Source organism: Lepisosteus oculatus, chromosome 14 (genome assembly GCF_040954835.1).
Source record: "Lepisosteus oculatus isolate fLepOcu1 chromosome 14, fLepOcu1.hap2, whole genome shotgun sequence".
NCBI lineage: Eukaryota > Metazoa > Chordata > Actinopteri > Semionotiformes > Lepisosteidae > Lepisosteus > Lepisosteus oculatus.
This window is the reverse complement of record NC_090709.1, coordinates 3,362,201-3,386,033: the sequence shown is the minus strand read 5'-3', so window position 1 is coordinate 3,386,033 and position 23,833 is coordinate 3,362,201. Positions and strand designations below refer to the sequence as shown.

General features: G+C 45.3%; 1 pseudogene; it reads right to left on the bottom strand.

The window, feature by feature from the left end:
- Nucleotides 1-9,973: 9,973 nt before the first annotated feature.
- On the bottom strand, nt 9,974-17,703 carry LOC138243382 (GTPase IMAP family member 8-like; annotated as a pseudogene).
- Nucleotides 17,704-23,833: the final 6,130 nt, after the last annotated feature.

The following is a 23,833-nucleotide window of genomic DNA, read 5'->3' as shown; positions in this document are numbered from 1 at the left end:
CGGATTGGACAGCAACAAGCCTGCCTTTGCTTCTTTGTGTCTGCAGGAGATCCTAATCCCCAGAGATTGGATGAGCATTCAACTTCACTGCATTACCGATCGAGAATTCAATTGATATCCCAACCAGTTGATATCAATTTAATTCCTAGTGTAGAAGTTTTAACCAAGTTCATTTACGAAACGGTCTAAATGAATGATATACTGAACGTTCAGTATATCTCTTGGTATGTGTAACTCTTCTTAACTGAATGAATATATATCTTTTGTATTCTGCTAACCTTCACGATAAGATCTGTTAGGTTTACATGCATATTCTATGTATTAATAAATGTATTCTCGTGTATTAGTACGCGTGTGTGTGCGTTGTTTGAGTTATACCGCATGGTTGGATTCTCATGCCATTAAAAGAATCATTTTGTGATTTACTGCCACAATTAATAATTGTCCCAGTAAATGCCCAAACCCCTACATTACTGGTGCCTCGTGAGAGGATACTACACTGGCGACGCAGTCGTGGGTGAACAGGCAGTAGAAAAGAGGGCTGATTACGCAGCGCTGGGGGGCACCGACGTTCAGGGTCAGGGTGGAAGATGTATTTTGTGCAGACTCTCACCACCTGCGGTCGGACAGTCAGAAAGTCCAGGATCCAATTGCAGAGAGGGGAGCTTAGTCCTAGGTCCCAGAGCTTGGTGATAAGCCTTGCGGGTATGATGGTGTTGAATGCTGAGCTGTAATCAACAAACAACATTCTCATATACATTTCTCTCTTGTCCAGGTGTGAGAGGGCAGTGTGTAGAGCAGTGGCGATGGCCTCCTCAGTTGATCTGTTAGTGTCAAAGGCAGCTCTGTCCTGCAGGACAGAAATGGATGAAAGAGCCCATCAGCAGATCATTAGAAACCCTAACAAGAGCAATCAGTAAGTCTGTGACTGAACAGCAGCTGTCTGTTGAAGAATATGTGTCAAACAGGGTGAGATGGAGAATTACTGAACAGCCTGGAGTCTGAATTCTGTTTTTTTAACAAAGTGGTCAAGACTGCAGGTCTCAGGGTTGAAGGGTCAGTTCCTGACCGACAGACACTGACAATGAGGAAGAGAATAACAGCAGCTCACCCCAGCAGTGGGGATGTGGTACCAGGAACATGAGGTTGAGTTTATTCCACTGACAGGTGCTGAGAAGTACTAAGCCTGTTTGTCTCTTCTCATCCTCTGAAGTAAAGACACAGTGGACTCTGACTCTGGGTATGATCAGTTTCAGAGTGATATACCAGAAGGATGATTGCACTGGACTGCACACTGTCCTAGAGTGTTGTTCTTCACTGGATTGAAGAGATTATCTCTCCTTCTTCAATCAACATCCTTCTACTGTTGTTGCTTGAGGCCAGTATATAAACACAGATTTTTAAGATAAAACTTGAGTCACTTTGGAAAAAAAGTTCTGACACAAGTTCTGACAAAAAACTTTGTAGTTAGTTGATGTCAAAGACTATAAATTTCATTTATAATGACTTTTAAGTTTTGACTCTTGAGCAAACTGGAATCCTCTAATCTGTGGAAAGGTTGGTCTCCTCTCATGTGTAACCTCCCTGATGATCCTCTCCTCCTGTTGCAGTGAATGAAAAAGACCCTGCAGTTGAACCCAGACTCCAGCCCCGCCCCTCTGAGTTGAGACTGGTGCTGCTGGGCAGGACTGGTGCTGGGAAGAGCGCAGCAGGAACCACCATCCTGGGCTCAGAGGAGTTTCCCTCTGAAGCCAGCAGCTCCATGGTCACTCAGGAGAGCCAGAAGAGGACAGGACCACTGTCCTGGAGACGGGTGACTGTGGTGGACACTCCAGACTGGCTCCACACCGGACTGTCTGAGGGGGACAGGAGACGGGATGTGGGGCTCTGTGTTAACCTGTCTGCCCTGGGACCCCACACCTTCTTCCTGGTGACCCCGCTGGGCCGATCCACAGGGGAGGAGAAGAGGACACTGGAGATATTCGGGGAAAAGGCCCTGGAACACACCATTATCCTGTTCACCCACGCTGATGAGCTGACCAGCATGACGCTGGAGGAGTCTGTGCACACAGGCAGCAGGGAGCTCTAGTGGCTGCTGGAGAAGTGTGGGAACAGGTATCACGCCCTCAACAACAAGGACAGGGGCGCCACTCAGGTCACAGAGCTGCTGGAGAAGATAGAGGAGCTGGTAGCAGGAAACAAGGGCAGCTACTACAGCACTGAGATGTACCAGGAGGCCGAGTCCCAGAACTGACAAAGACAACTGCAGTTCCTGAGGGAGAGGGAAGAGGAGAGACTGAGGGAGAAGCAGCAGAAGAAGCTGCAGAACTTCCTCCGCAGGATGAAAGAGGAGATCCAGACACGAGAGGAGAAGATCAAAGCGCTGGAGGAGAGGCTGAGGGAGGAGAGTGCTGGAGGAGGAGCTGAAGAGAGAGAGAGAGGAGAGAGAGAGGCTGCAGAGAGAGATGGAGGAAGTGAGTTAGGAGCAGGAGAGGGAGAGGAGAGAGAGAGAGGAGACACACACAGGAGGGAGATGGAGGAGCTCAGGCAGCACTATGAGGAAAAGGCCAGAGAGGAGGCAGAGAGACACCTGGACCTGGTGAAGCAGCACCTCAGCACAGGAGCAGTGATACTGGGAGCAGGACTGGGGGCAGCAATAGGGGCCCTAGCAGGAGCCATGAGGGGCCCAACAGGAGCAGCAGCAGGAACAGTGATAGGAGATGCAGCAGGAGCTCAGATAGGAGGTTTACTGGGAGGTGAAACCAGAGCAGCACAGACTCACACACAAGAGCAACCACAGTCCACAGACACACAAGAACACACACAGCCTGCAGACAAACAAGACCACCCACAGCCCACAGACACACAAGAGAACACACAGCCCTGTTGACACACGAGAGCACACACAGCCCGCAGACACACAAGAGCACACACAGCCCGCAGACACACAACAGCACACACAGTCTGCAGACACACAAGAGCACCCACAGTCCGCAGACACACAAGAGCACCCACAGCCCGCAGACACACAAGAGCACACACAGCCCTGTTGACACATGAGAGCACACACAGCCCTGTTGACACACAAGAGCACCCACAGCCCACAGACACACGAGAGCACACACAGCCCGCAGACAGTAGAGAAATACAGGAGGGAGACTGAGGAGTTGAAAGAGACTGTAGAAAGATACAGAATAGAGATAGAGGAGCTCAGTGTTATTCGAGTGACAGAGAGATACAGAGATACACTGCCACAGGTCAGTCACTGATCCACACAGTCTTTCCCAGCAGGAGAGGAAGACTGGATACTTCCTGGACACAGAGTGAGGACTTTCCACTGAAACACTGATCTCTTCCTTGTAAGAGATCTGACTCACTGAAAACCTGCCGTTAGTTTCCAATACTATGAAAAGTAATTTTAAATTAATGTTGTATTTTGATCTTTTTTGTATATAAAATATGATGTATATAACTCTTATTGCACTTACTTATAAAACAGTATATATGTATATACGTGTAACAGTATATATATATGTATATAATTGTAACAGTAATATTTATACTCAGACATTTATATTTAGTTGTGGTTCTTCCAGTATAAAACACAGGGTCTCCCCTCATGAGGATGAGGATGGTGGGGAACTGCTGTCTGTAATAGATTCTCACTAAACCAAGTGTGTTTGTCCTGATGAAGACTCTGGTGCTGAAATGTAAATAGTTTATTGAAGATATATTTTGCAGTGTAGAGTGTGTGTTCAGTTGACTCTCTTGTTTACAGGGCTTTTCTCCAGACAGCACCCTTATAATTTTGGGGTGTGCTTTCTTTCCTGTTCTCTCTGTATTGTGGCTGCCTTGAACAGCACCCCAGTTCTTTATTAAAGACTAAACTTTTAGTCTAAATTGAAAAACCTTGGGGTGATATCTGATTCTGGCTTAACATTCGACCCACATGTGCAGCGTATTGTCGAAACATCTTTTTTTCACCTCAGAAATATTACTAGACTACGCCCTATGCTATCATTAACTGTGGCTGAAAAGCTGATCAACACATTTGTGTTCTCAGGAATTGACTACTGTAATGCTCTACTCGCTGGGGTATCTAAATCTACTCTGAACAAACTACAGTATGTCCAAAATTCAGCAGTCAGAATCCTGACCAGGTCTAGCGCAAGTGATCACATTACTTCTATCCTGGAGTCCTTGCACTGGCTTCCGGTCAAATTCCATGTAGACTTTAAAATCCTTATGCTCACCTACAAGGCTTTGCATAGCTTGGCACTTCAGTACCTGTCTGAACTATTATCGCCCTACTCCCCACCTCGCAACCTTCGCTCTTCCAATTCTGGTCTCCTAACTGTCCCCCAAGCCCGTCTACATTGTATGGGTGACAGGGCCTTCTCCTGTTATGCCCCCAAGCTCTGGAACTCTCTCCCCAAGGATATCAGAGCGTCACCTTTTCTAAACTCCTTCAAATTCAGACTCAAAACCCTCTTCTTCAGAAAAGCCTTTACTGAACTGGTTTCATTCTTCACCCCTCTGCTATATACACCACGGTCTCCTCTATATATTGTAACTGTGTTTTATCTTGTGTATTCTTTTTATTTATTGTTGTTTTCTTCAACGCAGTTTTGAGGAGGCAGCAGAATTAAACAGGTATAGTGAGGTTTCGGAAGGGGCAATAAGGAGTCTGATTAAACTGATTGAGATCCAGATTGAAAAACTGTTTCGATCTGTTTGAATGGCAGGGTGAGAATGTGAGAATGCTCGTGTTGCCCCTGGCAACCACAGGACGCAGGTCGGACCCAGTCCGGGCATGACAATAAAAAGGCAAGATCTCCAACAAAAGCAAAGACCCAAACACAGAAAACGATCTGAACCCGATTCTTTAGAAAGCAGAGAGCACAGATTCTAAAAAAGCCCACAAATATCAAATTTTATTTAAAAAAGTATTATAAAGTGAATCTTGATACAATGGCTCTCAAGCTTCAGAGCAAAGGGGATGCTTGCTGGGATGTGGAAGCCCCAGACTTAGTGATCAAAGCAATTGCAAAGTTTACCTTAGTTTGCATTAGTTCATTAAATTCTGGGTAAATGATTAAGGGTTAATCAGCAGTCCAGGAAGACAGCCTAAAAGAAAAAGACAGAGATAAGAACAGAGAAGTTAAGAGCTCCTTGTTCCAGATCACCTGGAAAAACCAAACTGGAGTATTTGAACCTTGTTAAGATAGCCTGTTATTCTGTAATTTTAGAGATCTCTGATTGCCAGTGTAAAGGATGCCTTGGTTAAAAACACCTTCTCCTTATTAGTGGGTGGATTTTGAGAATCAGCAGATAAGTTGCCATTAATTTCGTAACATCAGGGTTGAGAGCAGGAGAGAGATTTAACTGCAGGTAACATTGTTTTTCATTTAGAAGGCAGTTGATCTCTTCTTTTGGTATTTCTTTTGGTGTTTGTAGGAGCTATTTAAGAGTTGAACACTTAGCAACAGTTAGGTTTATCTGGGTAGACAGGAGGTGGGCCTCGGGGGCACCTTATTTATAAATTGCTTAACTTGCATGTTGTATGTTTATTGTGTGTGTAGTTTAGTGTGCATTTTGTCATTGTTAATAAATACTTATTAACAATGGAACTCTCTGCCCAAGGATATCAGAGAGTCACCTTCTCTAAACTCCTTCAAATCCAGACTCCAAACCTTCTTCTTCAAAAAAGCCTTTACTGAACTGGTTCCATTCTTTACCCCTCTGCTTCTACTTTTCTTAGTACCACCATCTGCCGTCTCCTCTGTGTGTGGTAATTCTGTTTTATCTGGTGTATTCTTTCTATTTATTGTTGTCATTCTGTAAAGCGCTTTGAGAAACCACCTTTAAAGGCGCTTTATAAAATAAAGTTTATTATTATTATTTTGTGTGTTTTACTGATGGGCAAAGATCCCAGACAGTGACTGGATCCCTGGATCTCTTGAGTTCTACCAGCAGAATCAGGGAAAGGGTCACAGGTCTGAACCTTTTTTCGAGGCTAAAAAATTAACTGGGAAACTGTTGATATAAAAAAAGTGAAATATATATAAAACAAAAGAAATACAGTGTGTTTATTACAAAAGACAGGACAATCAAACTCCTCTTCAATACCCCATCATAAAATGATATTTTTTTATCAAGAGAAGGAAGAGGATTTCCAGTTTGACTGATAAATTGAAGTATCTTTATGATTTTTTTGTGAGTCTATTATCTATCTCACCACCCAACCTAAAAAGTGATTTTTTAGCTGATGTGACAGACGACCAGTATATCTCAGAATTACGACTTTATTTCCGGTAATTTGCAATTGCGAGTCATAAAAAAAATACATTTGAGATCTAAAGTCGAAACGGCGAGATACCAAAGCGTGTTTTCTTTTTACTCCCTGGCACTAACGGCTTCCACAGATAAGGGAGAGAAATTGACTTCTATGTTTTATATTTACTTTATTCTCATGAGCCGATAATAAAAGAGCAAAACTGGCACCAAACCCGCTTCCGGCTCGTCCTCCGGATACCGCTGCTGCGCTAGTTGCTAAATGACGCTCCGAGTTTGAGCACTCAAGCTCCTCTCAGTGCTGTTTCATTCCCAGGTGAGGAGCCGCTTCTTTCCTGGAAATCCCAGGAATGACTGGGAATCCCCCGCCAGCTCCTTCCAGCGGGAATCTCCCATGGGCTGGGAGGGATGGTGGAGGCTCTTCCCTGGTGTTTCTGCAGACGAGGGGAGTCCTGGTGTCCGTGTGGCAGCGCAGCTGGTAAAAACGCTCCCTGTGCTGTGTGTGTTGTGGGCTGCCAGTGTTTCCGAGAGAAACGAGCTGTTTGTGTGGGAAGATGTTCTTTCCTCAGGAGGGGAAAAGTCCGTCTGGGGCTCAGCAGGGAGAACCGAGCGGGAAGGAAAGTTCTGGAAGTGCGCGTCTCCTCTCCGTCTGCTTCAGTCCCAGTTACTGCAACACCAGGACAGAACGGGAGTGAGGAGCGAGTCTTCTTTCCTACACGGGGTATTAGTGGGGTTTTTAAGGAAACAGGACAGAGAGATAGAAATGGACACCAGTGGGAGAGAGTCCTGAAACTGCTTGATGAATCTCTCAGTTCTTGTCTTGATCCCAGTCCCAGTTTAAACTGGTGTAAAATGTGAGACTTCTGCCCTGACACAACCCCACATGTGTCTCCACACGAGACGGGTGTCCTGTTACGTGTTTTTAGACGTGTTTTAAGCGACCTGGAGGAGAGGTCAGAGCGGGGAGAGTTTCTGGACGAGTATAAAAACCGGGAACTTCGCTTTTTACAGCAACACTTTCTGATTAAAGTGTCCCGTTACTTCACTCTCAAGAAAACAATTTAAAATGAATTGTTCCTTCCAGAAATTGATTATTTATTTATTATTAGAAAAAGATTTGATCTCCTGACTGTTACTCTCACTAATATATTACTGTCTGTGTTGTTACCAGTCACAGTTACTCCGACACCGGGACTCATTACAGCTCATTACATTAATTACAGTTAATGAACTCTTTATCCTGAGTGTCTTCAGTCGTGAACAGAGGTCCGTCCAGTTTCTATGCGCTGTATCCAGTCCAGGGTCGCGTCTTTCACACTAATGAAATGTAAAAATGAAAACTCATTGAAATGAGCAGTAAAAACTCGATTTAACAGAGAAACGGGAATTTATTAAAATGGAACTGTATTAAATCCGAGTGTACTTCGTCAGTGAGAACTATGTTTTCTAATATCACTTTCACCTATTTTTAAACTTCTTTGAGCCTGTAGTTTATATGTAAATATTTATGAATATGTCATGTGGTATTTCGGTACCACAGCAGTTATATGAGCCTGGTGTTTTCACCCACGACTGTTTTAAAGAAGTTCATAGAGGCAAGTAGTTCACTCTAAGAGTAACCCTGTCTGAACGCTTCACCACAGCAGGCAATAGCTACTAGTAACGAACTACAAATTCCCACAACTCCCCTGGGTGACTTCCTGCAGTTGTATGCACCGCAAGTCCCATACAGCCTGGCCGTGGTGACGTCACACAGGTCCCTTCCAGTGTGTTTCCCTTTTTTACTGACGATATAGGCCAGTATATAAAATATTGACTTCCTCTCAATACTTGAGAGCATCTACTATTGTGTTGCCAGAACACAGAGGTCGGAGGAGCACAAGGACAGAAGACCAAGGGTTAATAGCACTGGTCTGTATCACCTGATAGTGCCCAGTGTAGAGTCTCACTGCCCCTGACTCTGGAGTCCAGCCTCTCTGATGAGTCTCCATCAGGCTTAACAGACTGCTACAGTTAACAGCAATGAGCTGGTCTGTATCACCTGATAGTGCCCAGTGTAGAGTCTCACTGCCTCTGACTCTGGAGTCCAGCCTCTATGATGAGTCTCTATCAGGCTTTTCAGACTGCTGGGGTTAACAGCACTGAGCTGGTCTGTATCAGGCCTGATAGTGCCGCCCTGCCTGTAGGACACTGGTCTACCCAAAAATATAAAATTATGACTTTCATGCTGTGATCTTGGGACAACTGAGATCTTGATCTCCTGTGCCATCACCAAGCATTTTGGGTTCAGTAGTTATTTCCCTCTGTTTTTCTTAAATATCTATAACAAGTTTCACGGCTGTTTTTTTCCATCAACACTTCTCATTGTCTCCAATCCACTGGAGTCTCCAGATGCATGATGGGAACCCACAGCAGGGATCCAAACCTTGATTATTCTTCTTGCCTCTGCTGGGAAGCATAGTAACTGTAGTTTTTCTCTTCTCCAAACACTGCAAACTGCATCTGCAACTATAAATCTATAACTGAGCTAGTTTATCATATAATTTCAAATATAAAGAGCTTTATTGGCATTGATGAACTACAGTGTTGCCAAAGTACAAACAAATAAAAAATGTATAGAAATTTACAGTACAGATATATCATAGGACATTTTACAAACCTCACATACAACATTATTGTGGGATATTTATATATTTTAGAGCAACTCGCACTGTTTGAGGATAGACTGTACAATTTGTAATCACATTTATAATTCATGTTTAGCAATACAACAGTATAACTAGTAAGGGTTATAAAGTGCTGAAACATTTTTGTAACAGTTTAATTCTTTTGCAACTCTGTACTGATAGATAGGGCAGAGGGGCATTAAGCTGTGTGTCTCTGTGCTGACAGTTGACTAAGCCCATTGCCACTAATCCCAGAGCGTTTATTAAAACACTGAGGGGCACGTCTCCTGGAAACCTGTCTGTGAGGCAGGAGCATGGCTGATCTCTGAGTCGTGGGGCTCACAGACTGAACTCTCTCTCAGGATACCCAGAATCTGTTCTGTAGGACAACTGTCTGTAGCACTGTCTCTAGCTTTGTAAAAGAGTCCAGTTGGTTTCCAAGTGCTGAAAGGAGATTCAGAATAAGGGACCATCTCTCTGGCACATCAGCGTCTCCTTACAGAAGTGAGAGATATGTTACATCTCCTACACCCACTCCCAAACTCCCACAGCCAGTCTGAGCTTCTTAACATCCTGCTCTGATGGAGCCGAACCGTGATCTTTTCCCAGTCTACAGGAATGGCCCTCAAGAAGCTCACAGGGAGGAGAGGAGATGTTTCTTCTGGCTGATACTGGTACTGGGCCCCAGGGTCTCCTCCAGTCAGGAAGTGTGGCTGAAAAGCACCATTGTTGTGTTTAAGATGGGAGCAGCTGTGCTTGTGGAAAGAGAGAGAGGAGAAGGGATGGAAGATAAAAAGACTAGAGAGAAAGAGAGGACACAGAGAGAGCACTATGAGCTCTCAATCTCATCAAACCCCACCTTCACAGGGGCCTCTCTGGTTATCATGATTATTCAAGCATTCGAAAAGCATTGTGGGAGAAGACCCACTTCTCTTTCCTCCCAGATCATCTCCAGGAAATCTGCTGCACATCAGAGCTGTGGATGTTACAGGAGATGGCAGGGTGTTGATCACTTAGTCCTGTTGTTCAGCTCCAAGCTCAGGATGTTCAGAGTCCAGCCAAGCCCCCTTCACCTACAGACACTGGGAACACAAAGAGAGAGCTGTGTGTCAGTGTGCCCTACAGAGAGAGGGTCAGTGATGCAGGAGAGAGAGCTGTGTCAGTGTGCTGGACAGACAGAGGGTCAGTGATGTAGGAGAGAGAGCCGTGTGTCAGTGTGTCATACAGACAGAGGGTCAGTGATGTAGGAGAGAGAGCTGTGTATCAGTGTGCTGTACAGAGAGAGGGTCAGTGATGTAGGAGAGAGAGTTTCAGTGTAATCAGGACTTACAGTTTGGGGGCTCAGACTGTTTACTGTGTCTCCTTCCGACAGGTATTTTTCTGTTTTTTCTCTCTTCCTCCTCTTTCCTCCTTTCTTTCTTGGCCAACTTCCTTTTCTCTATTATCTGCAGAAGTTTTGTATCCTTTGCATAAGGAAATACACTCTTTCCTGCCACCATGTCCTCTATCTTCTCCAGCAGCTCTGTGACCTGAGTGCGGTCGCCCCTGTTCTTGTTGTTGAGAACATGATGCCTGTTCCCACATTTCTCCACCAGACACTGGAGCTCCTTCCCTCCTCTCTCAATGTGCTGCTCAATGGTTGTGTCTGTCAGCTCATCCCCCCAGGTGAATAGCACTATTGTGTGTCTCCAGACACTCTCACTGAGAAGCTCCAGATGTTCCCTATCTACTCTCCTCTGTTTTTCTCTCAGTGTGATGAGAGGAATCACCAGGAGGAGAGCGTGGGGTCCCGGAGGGCACAGAGACATGCTGTACACAGCCTCTTGTTTGACCTGCTCTGAGGTGGACTTTATATTATCCCAGTCCCAGCCTGGAGTGTCAACCACAGTGACCTGCCTCCCAGCTACTTGAACCTCTCTCTTCACACACTCCTCAGTTCCTTCCTCAGTGTCAAACTCCTCTCTGCCCAGGATGGTGTTTCCTGCTGAGCTCTTCCCAGCCTTTTCACACCGCAGAAGCACAATGTTCAGCTTCGACAAACGAGGAGCTGCTGGGATCTCTGGACGGGGAGTTTCTCCTGGGCTTCTCCCTGAATCAGCAACCAAACAAGACAACATCACACTGTTAGACCTTCTCATGTTGTACAACAAGAATATCATTCTGCAGCTGATATCTGCCACTCTGGCTTGTGAAAGGAATGAAACACACTCTGGAGATGACCCTGATCAGAGATCAGAAGTCACAAGTTCAAAAGCTTGTGGTTCAAGTCAGCTGTGATGGGATAAGATTGGATGCATGTGAGAATCTGAATCCTCAGTTGAAATAAGATTAATTGTAATGATCTAATTCAAGTGAAAAGCATAAATATTGGGAAGTCTTGTGAGCAGATCTGTCTCTCTGGAATTTGCCCCGCAGAATTTACCCCACTCAGACTGGGCATCTACCACTGCTGGGATACTTACTCTGACCCGGCTCCAGGCTCTGAGGCTGGGAGGGCTCCTGCAGCTCCTTCACTCTCCTTTGCAGCTCTCCTTTACACCTCTCCTGGATTTCTGCCTCCTTTCTCTGCAGTCTCCTCTCGTACTCCTCTCTCAGCCCTTCCTCCCTCTGCCTACTCCTCTCCTCCAGCTCCTGCTCTTTCTGACGATGCTCTCTCTCTAACTGCTGCCTCAGCTCCTCCACCCTCTTCCGCTGCTCGTCCTCCAGTTCCTGCCTCAGCTTTGCCTCCCTCTGCTGCTGCTTCAGTTTCAGCTCATCCGTCTGTCTCTGCAGTTCCTGCCTTCCCTGCTCTCTCATCCTCTCCTCGTAGTGGAGTCTGAGCTCTGCCAGTCTGCTCTGCTCCTCCTGTGCGTATCTCTGCTCCAGCTCCTTCACTCTCCTGAGCTCCTCAGCCCTCCTCAGCTCCAGCTCCCGCTCCCTCTGCCTGTGATCCTCCTCCAGCTGCCTCATCAGCTCCTCCTCTCTCTTCCTCTGCTCCTCCTCCTGCTCATTCCTCTTCTCCTCCATCTCCCTCTGCTGCTGCTGCTCCAGCTCCTGAACTCTCCCCTGCAGTCTCTCTTCATACACCTGCTTGATTTCCTCCACCTTCCTCCACAGCTCTGCTTCACGCTTCTGCCTGGCCTCCCTGCGGTCTTGGCCTCTGTGCTTCTGCCTCAGCTCCTCTATTTTCCTCTCCTGCTCTTCTTCAAGCTCCCTCTTCACGGTCTCCATCGTCTTCCTCAGTCTCTCTGAACACTGGGTCCTGGTCTCCTCCACCTTCCTCAGCTGCTCCTCAGTGAGTTTCAGGATTGTCTCCTGCACCCTCCTGTGCTGCTCCTGGTATCTGAGCTCCATCAGTTCAGCAATGCTGCATTGCTCCTCCTCGTACCTGCGCAGGAGCTCCTGGTGCTGCGTCCTGTAGTGGAGTTTGATCTCCTCTGTCTTCTCGTGCTGCTCCTGTTCCAGCCTCTGCCTCTGCTCCTGGTATTGCAGCTGCAGCTCCTGCTCCTTCCTGCGCAGTGTCTGCTCCTGCTCTCTCCTGAGAGCCTCAAGCTGCCTGTGCTGCTCCTCTCCCTGTCTGTGTCTCAGCTCCTCCAGCTGGCGCCTCTGCTGCTCCTCATATTCCTCCTTCAGCTACTCCGCTCTCCTCCTCTGCTCTTCCTCACTCCTGCATCTCAGCTCCTCTGTCTTCTGATGCAGTTCTGCCTCGTACTCCTCTCTCAGCTCCTGCACTTTCTTCAGAAACTCCTCCCTCTCCTTCCTGCCCTCCTCCTTCTCCTCCTCTCTGTATCTGTTCTTTCTTTCTCTCAGCCTCTCCTCTGCATCCTGGTCCACAAAGAAGCCCAGATTGTTTCCTGCCACCATGTCCTCTATCTTCTCCAGCATCTCTGTGACCTGAGAGCGGTCCCCCATGTCCATATTGTTGAGAACATGATACCTGTTCCCACACTTCTCTAAGAGCTGCTGCAGATCTCTCCCCTGTGTGTCAATGTACTGCTGCACTGTCTCCTGTCCCAGACTGTCCCTGTGGGTGAAGAGGACAACAGTGTAATTCAGGACTGCCTCCCCAAACACCTCAGTCATGGTCAGCAGGGCTCCTTTCTCCTCATCCGTGAAGCGTCTGGCCGGCATCACCAGCAGAAAAGCGTGGGGTCCTGGAGAGGACAGCAGCAGGCACCTCCTGACCTCCAGACACATGTCCCTCTGGCGCCCCCTGCTGCCAAGGAGGTCTGGCGTGTCGATAACAGAGACCTGCCTCCCAGCAGCTTCCCCTCTGCGTCTCTCGCAGGTGTGGGTGACTGCGGACAGGCTGGGCTGGGAGGGGATCTCGTCTGAGCCCAGGATGGTGTTTCCTGCTGCGCTCTTCCCAACACCAGTCCTGCCCAGCAGCACCAGTCTCAGCTCAGAGGGGCATGGCTGGAGTCTGGGTTCGACTGCAGGGTCTACATTAGATATCCAAAGTCTACAGACCACTTTTCAGCTTTTGTTGATGAAAAGGTTGCAATCAAAATGAATCATATTTTTCACCTTTAATATGATTTTGTAACCAACAATATGTTGTAACAGACAAATAAGTTCTGGGTCCTAAGATGAAGTTTAAACAAAAGGGTTTATTGCATGGAAGGAACAATAAGATCAAAGTATGGTTCGGAATATAGGTACAAAATATCCAGTTTATATAGCAAACTTCAGCTGTCTCTAATGCAAATTGTTACCATGGTAATGGGTCACCTGTGTTTGGACATTCCCCAGACCTTGACCACTGTTAATGGCCAGTTTTATCCTAGTTAGAGAGTCTCTGTCTTGCACTTGGAATCTCTTATCATTTAACTCCCATCCCTGCCATAACTCAAAGGTGCTTAAGCCTGGAATGTGTCACAAGAAGTCTCTGTGCAGAAAAAAAACAGTTAACCCCTTTTTCACATCTTATATCTTTCTCCAAGTATTTAATTGAAAAAAAGAATAATTTTAGAAAAAATAATATCTAAAACATTTTTAATACCTTGGTTGCATAAGTCTACACACCCTTTAACTAATACTTCATGGAAGCCCCATTTGCTGTGATTACAGCAGGAAGTCAGTTTGGACAGGTCTATATCAACAGATCCTGGATTTTGCAATTTTATCCCACTCTTCTTTGCAGAAGAGTTCAAGTCAAAATGCAAGGGGATCTCCTGTGCACAGCCCTCATTAGGTCAGTCCACAGATTTTCTCCAGGAGTTTTATTTTTCTTTTATAAGCCATTCCTTAGCTGTGTGCTTTGGATCATTGGTGAAATTCTTCTTTAACTTCAGCTTCAGAGTGTAGCAGACTTTGTGCCAAAATATCTTGATATCTGGAGCTATTCATTTTCATGAATTCATTCATTATTCATTCCCCTCTAACCCCCTCTAACTGAAGGGAAGCAATCCCTGCATGATGCTGCCACCACCCTGCTTGACAGTCAGGAGATGAGCTGTGTTGGCTTTGCACCAGTCATATCTTTAAGAATTTAGGCTAAAATGTTCTACCTTGGTCTCATCAGATCATAAAATTTTCTCCCCACATGGTTTGGGGAGATTAAATGCGTATTCTTGCAAAAAGTTTTACAGGCTTATATGTTGCCTTTTGTGAGAAATGGCTTCTGTCTTGCCACCCTACCCCACAGCTCAGACTTGTGGAGAAATGGTTTTAATATGCAGGTAGTGGCCTGTTACTGCCATAAATTCCTGGAGCTCATTTAAAGTTGCCATTGGCTTCTTGGTAGCCTCCCTGATGAGCTTTTCCCTTGCCTGGTCATCAATTTCGGAAGGATTTCCTGATCTTTGCAATGTCCTGGCGGTGCCGTATTCCCTCCACTTCTTAATGATTGTCTCCGCAGTGTTTCCTAATATACTATATGTATACCTTCAAAATTATTGTATATCCCTTTTCAGTTGATGTCAGATGAAGGCAAATTACCTTTGTACATGATTTGGAATGTGCTTAAATCTGAACACAATTACAACTTATTGTATGCCCTCAAAGAAGGCTCCACAGCCGAAACATTGGTGTTTCTTTTCTTCTATTTTCAGGGAATAAACCTTTACTTGTTCTTTCACACACTTAGTACCATCTGCAAACAGTCAGAGTTTAAACCACTGAATATTATCAGTATGATAGCGTTAATCCCGCATCCGAAGGGTCCCCTTGTCAGCAAACCCGTCTCCATTTGGGGGTTCAGGCCAAATCTTTGAGCTGACGTTGCCATTATCTGCGACCGAGAATACTCCAACCAGCACGTCGGTGGACCGCAGGTTGAGCACCCCCTGCTGGCCTCACTAACACCTCTTTCGGCAGCAAACTTAGTTTTCCCAGGAGGTCTCCCATCCAGGTACTGACCAGGCTCACACCTGCTTAGCTTCAGTGGGCTGCCAATTGTAAGTTGCTGGGTGACATGGCTGCTGGAATATCATCAGTGAACAAAACTACAAAACTGAATGTTCATAGACAATATTCAGTGATTTACTGTCAGATAACAATTAGGGTTCACACCACCGAATACTATGAGTGATCAATCAGCATGTCCTGGATCATATCTGCATTGCCAGACTGAACTATTGTTATTGTCTTTCTCATTTTTATGCACATCATCAAAGAGTCAGACAGATATGGAATTATTTCCTCAACCCTTAAACTCGTACTCCTTACTCTCGCAGAATTCAGACTCCAGGCTGTTCAGTAATTCTCCATCTCACAATGTTTGACACAGATTCTACAAGAGGCTGCTGCTGTTCAGTCACAGACTCACTGATCTGCAGACAAGCTGTGATGAGTCTTTAAGACTGATGTACAGAAAAAGCTCTTGTTAGGGTTTCAGATCTGTGTGCCACAGTGTTAGTATTAGTACAGGGTGGAGCACAGTATTATTTTAATTCCTAATAGGACACAAGATTGTTGAATCCCTGAGTTTGATGAGCCAGTAAGATCAGTGACTCAGTAATAAAGCATCAATCACACTCACTGTCGGGAGGGTTGATGTCTCTACTGTTCCTCCTCTTGACAGCCAGTCTGGGCTCCTCTGTCTCTTTCTTCAGCTCCTCTTCCTTCAGTGTCTTTCTCATCTTCTCCTTCAGCTCCTCTTCTCTCCTGCTCCACTCCTCCTCGAACCTCTGTCTGAGCTCCTCTTCTCTCTCTCTCTCCCTTCTTTCATACTTCTGTCTCAGCTCCTCTGTCTCTCTCTGTTTCTCCTCCTCAATCCTCTGTCTTAGCTCCTCTGTTTCTCCTCCTCCCTCTGTCTCAGCTCCTCCATCTCTCTGTCTCAGCTTCTCTTCCTCACTTTGTCTCTCCTCCTCCCTGTCTCAGCTCCCCTGTCTCTCTCTGTCTATCCTTCTTTCTGTCTCAGCTCCTCTGTATTTCTGTGTCGCTCCTCCTTCCTCCGTCTCAGCTCCTCTGTATTTCTGTGTCTCTCCTCCTTCCTCTGTCTACTATTACATTTCTCCAGTATTTGTTTGTTTGCCCTGACGTAAGTAATGAAATACTGCCCATAAGTTTCTGCCACCATGTCCTCTATTTTCTTTAGCAGCTGTGTGACCTGAGTGCCGTCGTCCCTGTTCTTGTTGTTGAGAACACGATACCTGTTCCCACATTTCTCCACCAGCCACTGGAGCTCCTTCCCTCCTCTCTCAATGTGCTGCTCAATGGTTGTGTCTCCCAGTGTGTCCCCCCAGGTGAACAGCACTATTGTGTGTCTCCAGACACTCAGACTGAGAAGCTCCAGGTATTCCTCCACTGATCTCCTGTGTTGCTCAGTAAATACTGAGTGTATTGAAATCACCAAGAGGAGAGCGTGGGGTCCTGGGGGACACAGAGACACACTGTTCACAACTTCCTCTCTTATGATCTTTGGATCATTCCACCACCTCCTCTTCCACACATCCCAGCCTGGTACTTTGACCACAGTGACATTCCTGCCAGCTACTTGACCCTGTCTGTTCACACACTCCTCAGTTAGTCTCTTAGTCTCGAACTTCTCTCTGCCCAGGATGGTGTTTCCTGCTGAGCTCTTCCCAGACCCAATCTCCCCCAGCAGGATGATCCTAATCTCTGAAAGACGCTGTGGTGCCTCATGGGAAACAGCCTGTCCCTCCCCTGTCAGAGAGAAAAATCACAGATTATTTATCTCACTTAAAATCCTACACTCCAAAGGAACTGACTTCCATTAAACTGACAAGCTGAAGAAAGTGAAGTGAGGGACCGTGCTACACTGACAGGCTGGATGAACTGAGTCTCTTAGTAGAGGGTGTCCCACACTGACCGGCTGAAGGAATTAGGAACAATAAGATTTTGCAACAATCAAATGATTTCTTATTAAAATCTAAATAAATTTGTGTTTGATCGGTCAATCTCCAATCCCTGTCAGTAGTTCAGACCCTGAGTGTTTGACAGACAGAACAAACTCTCAGCAGACAGAGGGAAACTTCTTCAGCTGCTGCTGTGCTCTGTGACAGAGAAGAGACCCTCAGTGACTCCCTTACCGACACTCTGACAGAACAAGAGAAAACTCACCAGGGCTGAGTGCTGAGCTCCTACACGCCATCTCTCTCTCTCCCATAAACTGTGAAGAAATAAATGTTTTTACTTTTACATTTCATTAGATGGACTTTAATTTCACTGGTCCTGGGTAATTCTGTTGTTTCCTCTCAGTGTGGAATTTTTCTCTGGATTATAAGGCGCTATATAAGATAAATATCATTAATGTTCTTCTTCCATCTCATTTCAGGGTTGTCAATTTACCTTCAAACATCTTGGCAGAAATGATATTGTGCTGTTTTTTTTTCCCCACAAAGCTGTATTTCAGACCACACGGATCAGGAGAGAGAAATCGTTTGGGGATTTAAAAACGATTTAAAAGAAACGCATCTTTTTTAAAACAGGCTTCGAAGTACGTTGAGCTTTCAGGAGCTGATCGTCTATCCTGAAAGCGTGATTTGCAAGCAACTTCCCGATTTCAGAACCGAAAATCCATCACTTCTCGTTAAACCGACACACCGTGAGAAGAGAGAAAAGTTCCGAAATTTCTCCTGACATTCGGAGCGGCCGGGCCGGCGCTCTGACCCACTCCAGCAGGACGACAAGCTCCGGTCCGCTGGTCCGAGCGCAGTTTACAGGAAATGAGCGGACCCGGAGGAACCGGGACTCGGGAATGCGGAGGAACTGGAGGCGCCGCTGGGAGCGAGTCACGGCACCGGCGCACTGTAATACTGCGAGAATAGGCGCCTCTGCAGCCTGAGAGATTCACACGTCCAGGACCCGCCTTGCTCGGCTCTCGCACGGAAACCACGAGTGTTCGTGCCCAGACCACTGTGAAGAGTTTCCTCTGTGGGGCTGCCGTGTACTGGCGGTGAACGAGGCTCCAATAAATGCGGGGACTTCTGTAGTAGACATACTACGGTAGATTAGCTGACAGGTGTGTCTATAAGGGACTCCCAAAGTAGAGATAATACGATAGGAGAGTTGACGGAGGCTCTGTTTTAACTGTGCATGTGTAGCAGTTATTGAATATTAATATGCATGGTTTATTTTGTATTGTATTGAGAGCAAACAAAATTATATCAGCAAACAAATTAAAATGAAATAAATAATTTCGATATAATATAATCTGCAATTTACTAAACACATGAGTGAGTGCGATATGTTTTGTGACGTGTTATACTATACATATGCAATGTTTTTTCTTATTTTTTGTAATAGAATAATGTGCTGTTTTTCTTTTCTTCTCTTTTTTTTGTTTTGTTTGCATTCTGTTTAAATGTACACGAGTGCTGGGTGTCCATAAAAAAACCCCTCAGGGGACAGTAAAATCTTATCTATCTACTGTATATCATGATTAGATGTTACCTCAGCTACAATTGTGTTTATACTGTGTTGAGATGTTGAGATGGAAGGACTCAGTACAGTCTATAACAGTACAGATTCATTTGTATCTCATTTATATACACTGTGTTCTTGTTGTGATGGGTATCCTAAAGACAGGATTCAGTACAGTCTATAATAGTACAGACTCGTTTATATACACTGTGTGCTTGTTGTGATGGGTATCCTACAGACAGGACGCAGTACAGTCTCTCTCTCCTTCCCTCTTCCTGGTGAACTGAGGGGAAGGAGTTCCTATCCTCTAAGTGTGTCAGTGACATGCCTTAGAACAACCACCACAAAACAAATCAAACTCAAATCACAGCACAAGACATACAACACAACCTTACCCACTGGAGCACACACAAACACAACACACACTAAACAACACACACACAAACTGAAATACTACTTCAACTTAAATATAGGAGCTGAGTATTTGACCAGGGTAAAAAACAGCAAAGACATAGAAAAGTGAAAAAGGATCCGTGTCCTGGGATCTGTACTGACCAGCAGTCAGGACATTTTTTATATTTATACATACTGTATGTGTCATTGTCAACACCCCTACTCTTACAGTGTCCTGTCTGTGTCTGTGGTTTGTAACCTTTCTTATGTTCAGACAGATAAGGGAGAGAAACTGACTTTTATGTTTTATATTGACTTTATTCTCATGAGCCGATAATAAAAGAGAAAAAAACTGGCGCCAAAACCCGCTTCCGGCTTGTCCTCCGGATACCGCTGCTGTGCTGGTTGCTAAGTGACGCTCTGAGTTTGAGCGCTGGAGCTCCTCTCAGGGCTGTTTTAGTCCCAGGTGAGGAGCCACTTCTTTCCTGGAAATCCCAGGAATGACTGGGAATCCCTCGCCAGCTCCTTCCAGCGGGAATCTCCTGTGGGCTGGGAGGGATGGCGGAGGCTCTTCCCTGGTGTTTCTGCAGACGAGGGGAGTCCTGCTGCCCGTGTGGCGGCACAGCTGGTAAAAACGCTCCCTGTGCTGTGGGTGTTGTGGGCTGCCGGTGTCTCCGAGAGAAACGGGCTGTTTGTGTGGGAAGATGTTCTTTCCTCAGGAGGGGAAAAGTCTGTCTGGGGCTCAGCGGGAATAACCGAGCAGGAAGGAAAGTTCTGGAAGTGTGCGTCTCCTCTCCGTCTGCTTCAGTCCCAGTTACTGCGACACCGGGACAGAATGGGAGTGATGAGCGAATCTTCTTTCCTACATGGGGTATTAGTGGGTTTTTTTAGGAAACAGGACAGAGACATATAAAAGGACACCAGTGGGAGAGAGTCCTGAAACTGCTTGATGAATCTCTCAGTTCTTGTCTTGATCCTGGTTGTACCCAGTCCCTGTTTAAACTGGTTTAAAATGTGGGACTTCTGCCCTGACAAGACCCCACATGTGTCTCCACATGAGACGGGAGTCCTGTAACGTGTGTTTAGACAGAACGTGTGTTTAGGGGAGAGTTTCTGAACGAGTATAAAAACCGGGAAATTCGCTTTTTACAGCAACACTTTCTGATTAAAGTGTCCCGTTACTTCACTCTCAAGAAAACTATTTAAAATGAGTTGTTCCTTCCAGAAATTGATTATTTATTTCTTATTAGAAAAAGATTTAATCTCTTGACTGTTACTCCCCCACGAGGCTGAAGTTGGCTTCTTATTTGCGTTTTTCGTTCCACCTTAAATGCTGCTGCTGTGATGTTATATCGCCTTTCCCCTGTAGATGGCTCTCTACAGTCATGTTTAACTGAAACGCATACGGCCAACATTGCAGGTTGTGCGAGCCGGCTTACCAGTGCTGTGACGTCACCGCCCTTCCCTGTGAATAGCAGGGACCGCAGCCGTCGGGCTGACGGGAGATCTACCTTTAGCTGGCTGACCAGATCAACTGGCTGGGTCCCTGTTGAGTGATGCTGGAGTCCAAGGCTTGAGTTCCTGATGGTGGGGGGTTGATCTGAGGTGGCAACAGTGAGGGTGCATACCCACGTGAACCCAAGAGCGGTACAATAATAAAAATAACTAAAATGTGCAAACTTCAAATCGTCATTGATAGAAGCTGCCATCAATTCCTGCTGCAATGCTCTTGTATTTTTATTAATAGAGAGACTCGGAGAAGGGATGTGAATACTCGTGTGTCTTTACTTGATCGACCTCACTCCCACCCTCCATTTCTGGGTATTGTTGGTAATGTAGTACACAAGCAGCTCGCCAGATACAGCAGGTATCACACCTGTCAGCTCCTCACAAGCAGAGGGCTCCGGTACTGTACATCAACACTCCCAGCTGATCCTCAGTAACAGCTCCTGGCATAGAAACACGACCCGGCGCTTTAATGTCAGCTCTTGTACACTTGAACAAGTAACAGCTTTATTCCCTGCTGGTAAGAGGAGAGACATGTCTCTATAGATACAGTTCACACCTGAAGAAGGCTCCACAGCCGAAACATTATGTTTTCTCTTTTCAGCAAGAACAAACCTTTAATGTTTATTATAACCTTTAGTTATTATTATTTAACTCCTGGGAGACCTGCAGCTGATAGTGTAACTGTGTTTGATCCTGTATCAATTTTTTTATTAATTGTTGTTGTCATTCAGTAAAGCGCTTTGAGAAGCCACCTTTAAAGGCGCTATATATAAAACACGACCAGGCACTTTAATGTCAGCTCTTGTCCACTCGTGTGCTTCTGCACCGACAGCTCTCTCCTGTCCTCAGTTCAACCCGCAGACCCACACGAACCTGACCTGTCAAACCTGCTGTCAGGCTGCAGTGGATTTTTACTGAAGAGGAATGAATCCGGATCGGAGCCACCGGACTGTCAGCGGGCCCGTCGTCATGGAAACCGGACCAACCAAACCCCCCGTGACAACCCTCCTCTGCTGGTCTAATAATAATAATAATAATAATAATAATAATAATAATAATAATAATGATGATGATGATGATGACGATGCTGGCCGTTTCTCTCACCTGTGTCCTCCAGTCTGGGGGAGTTGGAGTTTCTGTGAGAAATTGTCTTTCACTCCGAGTCTCTCGAAGGGATGATTCATAACAATAATTACTTGAATTCTTAGCAAATAATTTATCATTAGTATAAATTAGTACCACGTAAAAAAGTGCTTATAGGAGACAGGGAAGGAATTTCATATATGTGCTATATGAAACCACATTCTATCTGTTTGTTATTATTAATTTGACTACCATCATATTCAACCTTTAACCAGGTCTGATACAAGATAGGTACTCGAGCAAACATGAAAGTCCTGCCAAGGTGAAGTCAAGCATTTTATGGAGCAGACAGTACACGTGATCTTTCACAACCTTTCTTTGATTTGTGAAACTCTTCTTTCGTTTTGTTGTTAGCTCCTCTGCCTGTGGTGTGAACAGCAGGACATTGTTTGCTGAAACTGAAATTCGTCAGCACCTGGTGCTGCTGAGCTATGCACTCAGGCATTTTTAGTCTTTTGACAAGGTCAGACAGGCATCCTAAAATTTCTGGAAACCAAGGGAACTGCCAAGATAAATTGTGCTGAATGATAAGATCACTTTATTAGCCCTATATAATTTCTTGCATTAGGAATTTGTCTTTTCACATACTCCAGCTTGCTCTCCATGAGACACACAGACAGGAAGAGAGAAGCTTGGGGTCAGAGAGCAGAGTTAGCCATTTATATGGTGCCCCTGAAGTAGCTGGGGTTAAGGGTCTTGCTCAGGAGCCCAACAGCGCAGGATTCCTCTGCCAGCTGTGGGATTTGAACTGGCAACCTTCCAGCCACAAGCACAGATCCTTAGCCACCCCACCACCCATTACTATTTATACACAATATTAATACCAAAACCTGAATTTTATAAAGACCTGGGTTCCAGAGTTTTCCATGTGAAAATTTAAGCATATATAAAGGCTTTCTTAGCCTTGGGAAACTGTCGAGGTGAAAATTCTTCCACCAGGAGGGTTAACATGCTGGAGATTGTTGAATTTAACCAACTGACCAGGGCCAAAAATCTGTCACATGACTCTTTGGAAGAGTTTCGTAAGTGTAAGTATCAACAACAAAGTGAAATTTACTCGCCTGGCTCTCTGCAACTGTCTGCTACTTGGCTCTGTATATCACTTAAGCCTTTCCTGGCATTTAGTTACAGAAGCAGGAAGACCCCCACCCTTCCTTCTGGCGCCATGTTTAACCATTCCATGTCCCAATCACAGCGGGCCAGAGAGAAAAAAGTGAATCCCAGCAATGATACAAATGTATTATTGTGGTCAGGGGGAGCAAAACATCAGTATTTACTGCTTGTAATTACTGTAAGACTTATGGCTGAAATCTGAGCCTAAATATAAAGTTAAAATCTCACAAAACAGAGGAATGTTGGAAACGTGTGACTGTTCAGGGACATAAATACAAATAGAAGACAAATGCTTTTTAACATCTCAGATCAGTTTCATCAAGGTCTCCAAAACGAACAAGAAAAAGAGCCTTTTCAGAGAACAACTACTTCGTGTTTACATAGAATAAGTAGATGTATGAGTAATCCAATTTCTCATTTGTTTAAACAGTGAAATTTCAGGTGCAGAAGATCGCACCAGAGACAGCACTAGCTCTGCTTCTCATAGACATTCAGGAAAGGGTGAATTAAGCCATTCCAAGCACAATAATAGGGCAAGTGCAATAAGTTTAAAATATACATCAAGTAATGTAAATTAAACAGCTCTGTGGGACAAGAAACAAAAGATAGAGAAAACCTAAAAGCTAAATGTCAGTCTAAATTAAGACAAATGAAAATTTAGGATGTTAAAGTTAATACAGACACTCCAGTACATTAACACTGCACAGAGAGAGAGGGGGGTTAATACAGACACACTGACACACACCACTCACACATACCACAGCACTGCTACAGGCACAGGGTTTAAAATGAAGGGAATATATTTATACAGTAGATACAGATGCAGCTACAGTAGAGATACAGAACAGATAGAGTACAGCAGACATATAGATGTAGTACAGATATTGAGTACAGTCCTGGTACTGGGA